The sequence below is a fragment of the Silurus meridionalis genome, chromosome 4 (assembly GCF_014805685.1).
Source record: "Silurus meridionalis isolate SWU-2019-XX chromosome 4, ASM1480568v1, whole genome shotgun sequence".
NCBI lineage: Eukaryota > Metazoa > Chordata > Actinopteri > Siluriformes > Siluridae > Silurus > Silurus meridionalis.
Genome location: NC_060887.1, coordinates 5,719,980 through 5,728,269, shown reverse-complemented (window position 1 = coordinate 5,728,269; position 8,290 = coordinate 5,719,980). Strand labels below are relative to the sequence as shown.

The window sequence follows — 8,290 nt, the reverse complement described above, 5'->3', positions numbered from 1 at the left end:
ACAGACGGTGCAAAAGCTGAGGCTACTTTGGCTTCTGAAACAGCAGGAACAGGACATAACTGAGAGAAGCCAGAGCTGGGCGAGAGAACAAAAACAACTGGAGGAACGTGTTGCTCAGCTTGAGTTTATTTTGGATCAGACCACCATGGCTCCAGTCTTCCTGAAAATCCATGAGGAACTGGAGCAAACTGTAGACTGTGAGAGAGAGCTGGACAATTGAACAAAAGAAAGTGGAGAACATGTTGTTCAACTTGAGGTCACTTTGGAACCATGGAGCTCAGTCTTCCTGAAAATCAATGAGGCTGGAGCAAACTGTAGAATGTGAGAGAGACTGGACAGAAAACAAAACAACTGGAGGAACATGTTGCTCAGCTTGAGGTCACTTTGGAACAGACCACCATGGAGCTCAGGATATTCAGAATCACTGTGAGAAAGAAAAATAGTGCAGAGCAGGAGAGATCATTTGATCAGAGACAAGAGCGACTGGAGGAACGTGTTGCTCAGTTGAGCTTTGGATTTTAAAGAAAAACAAGAGAGAAAACTAAACTTGACATAGAGGAGAGGAACAACTTACAGCTTCAGACCAACAGGGGGCTCCAGGATACCCAGAATCTCTGTGAGGAAGAAAAGAAGACTTCAGAGAATAAAACAGATCATTATATGAGAGTCCGACAGAAAGTGTTGATCAGCTGAGACAAGAAAACATTCAAAAGAAAAGGAGAAATAGAAAAAAAAGAAGACGACAAGAGAAACAGAGAGTCTGAACATGCCTTTTTCCTCTTTCTGTTTCTCTTATGGCTATTTATGATAGTTTTACACTTATAGTCAATAGTATAAAGCTGAGTGTAAAGCTATTGTATCTTGTAGATCGTCTTCTTTTGATCATTTTTATTTCTGTCTTTTCAAATCTTTTTAAATCTTTTTTAATCTTTTTAAATCTTGATTTTAATCTTTTCTACAAGAGACAATAAACACTAATAACAACCATTATTTTTGTCTTCCTTACAAACAGTGACCTCCTCATGGATTCTTCCACTTAGTTTATATCGCTCTTGTGGGGCAGGGGCTGTGGCTCGGGGTCATAATGCTGAGGAGGGAGGTCAGGAGGAGAGGAAACTGGTCCTCAGTGCCACATTGTGCAAAACACCACACACCCTGATAATCTTACACACATTTTCCGGGTGGTATAAAGTCTTCCACCTGAGACATCCAGATTTGATGTTCTCCTGTATTCCATGCAGTCGGGCATCTCCTCCTCCTGCGCTCCCGTAGTGGAATGTGATGGTGACGCTGATTACATATTTAGAGTGAATTTTTATTTAACATTTGAGTTGGATTTTATAATAAGGTGTTTATGAAAATAACTATCACTCAGTACAAACCCAAATAACCTGCAGGATTTCATCTTCATGATCACAACACTTCAAACAAAACATCTACAGTACATAGGATTCAGGGCCATTTTCAATATTTATATGTTACAGTAATTTTGTATTATTTATATTAGAGTCTTTCGACTCTGTGCATATGTTTAAAAATGACCATGTTACTGTGTGTACAATGATACTAATTGTGTTCATGTATTACAAACACTTTATTGGGAGCACCTATGTCCAAAAGTATGACCACCAGGCTGAAATAGTCCGCAGAAACAAAACAGAGTAAGAACAGGAGCTTTGAGGGTTGGGATTTGGACTGTAGTTTATGTTAACAGTCTGCTACACTGACTCAGGACTACAGTTTGTATCTGATCATCACTTCACCTCAACATCATTTAGCTGTAATAAATGGACATTCAGTGAAACCCAGATGAGACGGGTTCCCTCTTGAGTCTGGTTCCTCTCAAGGTTTCTTCCTTATGCCGTTATTCCTTTCATTCTCATTTCTCAGAGACGCCAAGGTTTTACTTGTATGTTCCTTTCTTTAATAATGCAGTAATTTCTGTAGCACTCAGCGATTCTCCTCTGTCTTGCACTTTAGACATTTTGCCTCAGTGTGCTCTAGTAGTCTAGTGTTTTAGTCATTTTATTATTTAAAAAATTAAAACCATTTTGCAGGAGACTCCTGAATGATTTTATTCTTCCAAAACCCACACAATCGAGTATTTTAAAGACTGCACCGTATTCACCAATCAAATATTACAAATCCAGCAGTGCCATCATGCAGCATTACACACGGGGTCACCACAGCATTTATATGTTTACAGTAATTACACTGATCATTAACACTGTGATTATGGTCGGTATATAAGGAAGTGCTGAATGTGATTAGAATCAGCAGTAATGAAGCAGTAATGAGCACAACATCTCTTATTCTTGAAGGCTGATTTATCAAGAGTAATAAATGTGTCAGAAGAACAGACAGAAACAGAAGACAGGACAGAGGGTCATGAAGCGCCCATAAGAGAATTACATGCTACTTTTAGAGAATAATGAGGAATGGGCGTTACACATGTAGCTGAAGAGGGTTTATCAAGACTGTGTGGACTGTGTTATTGGGAACCTCCATGGAACTGCCTGGATTTATTTTTACTGCATAAAGTCTAATACTTTAACACCACAATCCTGGATTCTGAACTTAGTTTCTTTCTTTATTTGGTATTTTAACTTTGTTATTGGATTTGTTTATTGATAATAAATCACAAGATCACAATAATCCCATTACATGTTTATGTGATTTTATTGTATCATGCAGTAATAATGTGCTTGTGCTGTATTACAAATTCTTCTTCTTCCTCTTTCGGCTTCTCCCATAAGTCTCCATACCCTCTGTCCTCTACATCTGCCTCTTTCACCCCAACCATCTGAATGTCTTCCTCACCACATCCATAAACCTCCTCTTTGGTCTTCCTCTTTTCCTCCCCTGGTGTTTCCATCCTCAGCATTCTCCTACTGATATACCCCATGTCTCTCCTCTGCACATGTCCAAACCATCTCAATCTCGCCTCCCTCACCTTGTCACCAAAATGTCCTACATGCTGTCCCTCTAATAAACTTATTTCTAAACCTGTTCATCATCAATCCCAATGAAAATCTAAACATCTTTAGCTCTGCTACCTCAGCTCCACCTCCTGTCTTTCAGTAAATGCCACTGTCTCTAATCCATACATCATCTCAGGTCTCACCACAGTCCTATAAACTTTCCTTTCACTCTCACAGATACTCTTCTATCACAAATCACTCCTGCTATTCTCCACCCACTCCACCCTGCCTGTACTCCCTTCACTTTTCTAACACACTCTCCATTACTTTGCACTGTTGACCCCAGGTACCTGAACTCCTCCACCTCCACCTCTTCTCCTGCAACACCACTTCACTGCTTTCCTCTCATTACACATGTACTCTGTCTTACTCCTACTGACTTTCATTTCCTTCTCTCCTGTATACCTCTCCTGTATACCTCCTGTCTCCTGTATGACCTCGTCCTTCAACCTGTCCATCACCACTGCAAACAGGAAGCTCTTAGGGCCGATCCTCATGCAGTCTGACCTTCACCTTAAACCAGTCTGTCGTTTCTGCACACTGCTGTCAGACTGTCCTCATACATGACCTGCACCCTCACATACTTCTCTGACACACCAGACTTTCTCACAATACCACAACTCCTCTCTCCACTTTCATACGCTTTCTCCACAAACTCACAATGCAACTCCTTTCGACTTTCTCTATACTTCTCCATCAACATTCTCAAAGCAAATAATGCATCTAAGGTGCTCTCTCGCATGAAACCATGCTGCTGCTCACAGATAGTCACCTCTTCTCTCAGCTTCCACTATTTCCTATAACTTCATGGTGTGACTGATAAACTTTATTCCCCTGTAGTTATCCATTTCTCCTTCCTTAGTGTCCAACTTCTACAGCTTTAACGGTCATCACATCTCCTTAACTCAGGAGGTCCTGGGTTTAACCCCAGTGTAAACATTGATCTTCATAAAGTGGATAAGATGATCTACTTTAAAAAGCTGGAAAATCAGTTTTGAGCCAAGCCTGCTTCAGTGAAAAAGACCTGAGAGACATGGTGCAGTCATAAAAGCTGGAGCTTAAAATGCTCAAAACAGTGGAGATAATTGTGGATTTTAGGTGAAACCCCCTGCTCTTCCCCACTCACCATCATGAACAGCAGTGGAGTCATTTAGGTTCCTGGGCACCACCATCTCTCAGGGCATGTGGTGGGACAATCACATCGACTCCATTAAAAAGGCTTAACAAAGTATGTACTTCCTTCACCAGCTTAGAAAGTTCAACAGGAGTTGCTTTAATACCTGTCTGGTTCTGCTCAGCTGTAAAATCAGACATCAGAGGACAGAGGACAGTTTAGACGTCTGCAATGGTTATCGGTGTCCCCTGCCCACTTTTCAAAACTGTATACATCCAGAGTGAGAAAAATGTTTTGAAAATCGTGTTAGCACTACACAATGGAACCAGTTAAGGGACCCTAATGGTGGAATTTCTTTCCCTTTAGCAGGATATGGTTACTTTATATTTACTTTCATTGTATTTTTATTTAAAATCTTGGCCTCATAGCACAACTCAGCTTTTGTCTCTTTTTCCTAAAGTTTTTCTACTTTTTGTGTGATGCAGAGGTGATCACGTTATGGTTTAGAAGAAACAAACTCTATTCTATTAATCTCAAACTATTACATATTATTTGTTTTATACATAGTTGCACTGAAAGTCAAACCCAAGACCTCCTGCATGTAAAACAAGTGATGAATTACTACATGAAACCTGTTTTTTTTTTTTTGCATTAAGATGCTGGAGATCTTTCATGGTCATGAGCCTACTGTGTGTGGTCTTCTGAGGAAGCGGCATTTTACTCAGTAATGTCAGCAGCTGTAATAAACTCATTTGCATGGCTAAAACTATTATTGGGCAAAACCTGGGAACATTTGAGTCAGTGAGTTTTCTAAATTTAATTAATATATTTCCACTGAGATTTTAAAAGATGTTTATCTTTATAACATTGGACATAATCCTTCTCAGCAACAGGTTCCATAGTGTAGTGGTCATCATGTCTGCTTTGCACGCAAAATGTGCTGGGTTCGAACCCCAGTAGAACCATGCACTTGAGTCTGATTCTACTTGTGGAATGCTTTTTGTCCAATGCTGTTAAAAGCACAATGCAGAAAAAGGCTAACCTGTTATTTTTATTTGCAGAATCGTGTTATAATTTGAGGAATATCTTCGCTTTCTTAACAAAACTGGTCACAAAAACATAAACCTCATTCAGGTTCGCCAGCTGCATGGTTCCACTGGGAGTTGAACTCAGGAGCAGATGTGATGACTACTACATAATGGAACCACACAGTCAACTAAACAGCATTAATGAGCAGAAATATCAATTCAGGCAAAATGTTTTTCCGATTGCAACTATCCAGTTTTGGGAAACTTGTTCCCAGTGTACCCCAGCTTTCTGTTTCCAGTTGACAGGATTACAAGTTACTTTCAAATTCTGTAGTACATGATTAAATCATTAATATGAGGAAGATTAATCCTCATTATTGATCCTCATAGAGTGTCTAAGAGGAGCTACTAAAAAGCTGGAAAATCAGTTTTCAGCCAACGACCCTGCTTCAGTGAAGAAAGACCTGAGAGACATGGTGCAGTCATAAAAACCTGGAGCTTAACACGCTCAAAACAGTGGAGATGATTGTGACATTTGAGTCAGTGAATTTTCTAAGTTCAATTAATATTTTTCCAGTTAGATTTTGAGAGATATGTTTCTATTTATGCACATTGGACATCAACCTACTCAGCAGCAGGTTCCATAGTGTAGCGGTCATCACGCCTGCTTTACACGCAGAAGGTCCTGGGTTCGAGCCCCAGTGGAGCCATGCCCTTGAGTCTCTGTTTCTAAATGCTTTTAGTGCATTGCGGTTACAGGGCCCATGCGCACGATGACCATCAGGTGAGGGTTCCGAGATGGTTCCTCCATATGAAGAAGGACATGGGTGAGATGCAACCTCCCTGTACTCATTAAAACTGGATATGCAGAGAGCTTGATGTGGTCCTTCATGGGAAGAAAGTGTGAATAACATTGTAAGAGGGGGACAGACGGGTCGACCTGTTAAGACAGATGTAGTGTCATAGGAGCTTCTGTAGTTGGTCGCGCCCAAAGCGATTCCTGTAGTGAAACTCATTTGATTTTCTGTCAAATTCCTTCTCTTTAAGGAACATCAAACATCACTGAATTTACTAAAGTGGATTTCAGGAAAGTGATTGAATGCTCTCTGTGATGAAGAGACATTAGACATGATTTGAATTGAAAATCTTTATTCCTTTAAATAAAACTTTAAATTAGAATTTAATATAAATTAAAGATGGTAAAACAACATGCACACTAAAGTACATGAAATGTTCATTTCACCATCTTCCTCTATTCCTGAATCATTTTCCATCTCTTCAAGTTGCTTCAACAGATCCTCAAGCTGTCGACATCAAAGACTGGTACAGAATCCAGGATCTCTGTGCTGTTGTGGGGTCTTCAGTATGATTCTGGTCTCCAGACTGGTTAAAAAAGTCACAATCCTCATTTAACATGGAAAAGATGTCGTTGTTGAGCAAAGTGATTTCCTCCTCGTCCTCGAGCTGAACCTCACTGCTTGTACAGTCAGACCCATAGCAGGTGCTGTAAACAGAAGTGCACAATTTTAGCTGCATATTAAAGTAAATGAGTGGCGATTATGGCGATTATTTAAGATGCAGAGTAAAACTTCATTTGCATGTCATTCTTCTGAAACTGTTCCAATGCAGTTTACTAACTCACTTGGTCTGGCAGAAAGTCGACTCAGAAACAGAAGGGAAAAGAGGAGGATCAAAGCAGATGTCTTTAGGAGACAGCAGTTCTTGGTGGCTAAGGCCGGGGAACTGATCACTAACTTCAGGCACGAGGTCATGGACTGGTACTTCTTCTGGCATGTTCATGACTATGTGGTGGTTTGGTTGATGATCAGGTCTCCTCTGTGAGTCACTACTCTGCAAACTGCCTTTTCTCCTTCCCTTCTTTGGAAGCGGTTTATAAACCCAATCTACATGATAGAAAAGAAGAATTTAAAGAGTAAGAAGCAACATAAAAACAATAAAAGTGTCAGAATTGATGTGTTTTTGTTATTTTGCCATTTGTCTATAAAGAAAGTTCACCTACCAGGAAACAACTGTTCGTGTTCCTGTTTAAGCCTCCATGATTCAGTGTAGTAGGGTTTCTTCTGTTCTTCACTCAGTTTGTTCCACGCGATCCCAAGCTGCATGCTGATCTCTGCAGAGCTGCTATTTGGATTGGCCTTGGAAAAGATGGGCTGTTTCCTCGCCCAAACCATGTAGGCATTCATTGGTCTTCTGATGTTGCCTTTTTTATCTCTGCACTTGGCAACGTTAAATTTATCTACAAAATAAAAAACAAAGTTTAAGTCAAACAGAAATCATTATAAACTTCTAGTACAAAATCATTTATATTTCCTGCATGACAGATTGATATTTAATGTGGTTTTAGGAACTAAATGATAACTATATTTCATTGTCTCTGTACTTGTTCTCTGTACAATGACAATAAAGTTGAATAAAGTTGACAGCAGGAGAAGCAGCTGTAGCTGTTACCCGTCTTATTATCTGTCATTATTTCTCCTTCTTTCTTCTGAAAGTCGCTCTTTCTGGCTGAAAAATCTTTTTTGGTGTCTTGGAGAGCGGATTGTTCAAAACATTGACGCTTATCACTAAAAACAATTAAAACATTTCAGCTGTTTGTTTGCGCTTCATTGCTGTGGTCAGTAAATGTTTGTGTTGAACTGCAGCACAACAAAGTTGTCATGACATTGAAGGAGTCTCCAGGATGTTTTACCACATGTGATCAATCAGGGATGCCAACGTCACCGCAAGGGGAACCAATCAAATCTTACAAATCCAGCAGTGCCATCATGCAGCATTACACACAGGGGTCACAGCATTTATATGTTTACAGTAATTACACTGATCATTAACACTGTGATTATGGTCGGTATATAAGGAAGTGCTGAATGTGTGATTAGAATCAGCAGTAATGAAGCAGTAATGAGCACAACATCTCTTATTCTTGAAGGCTGATTTATCAAGGGTAATAAATGTGTCAGAAGAACAGACAGCCAAGAGATGAAGTTGTGGATGGGACAGAGGGTCATGAAGCGCCTATAAGAGAATTACATGCTACTTTTTAGAGAATAATGAGGAATGTGGGCGTTACACATGTAGCTGAAGAGGGTTTATCAAGACTGTGTGTGGACTGTGTTATTGGGAACCTCCATGGAACTGCCTGGATTTAT

The 8,290-nt window shown here is 39.9% G+C and overlaps 1 protein-coding gene and 2 non-coding genes across 3 annotated transcripts in view; 2 read left to right on the top strand and 1 right to left on the bottom strand.

Annotated features, from left to right (window-relative positions):
• The window catches only part of LOC124384606 (eukaryotic translation initiation factor 4 gamma 3-like), a 246,425-nt gene that overhangs the window by 133,794 nt on the left and 104,341 nt on the right, over positions 1-8,290 (bottom strand). The window lies entirely within an intron of this gene.
• On the top strand, positions 4,988-5,060 carry trnaa-ugc. The gene has a single exon. It is a non-coding gene; the product is annotated as a tRNA-Ala (tRNA).
• On the top strand, positions 5,761-5,833 carry trnav-uac. The gene has a single exon. It is a non-coding gene; the product is annotated as a tRNA-Val (tRNA).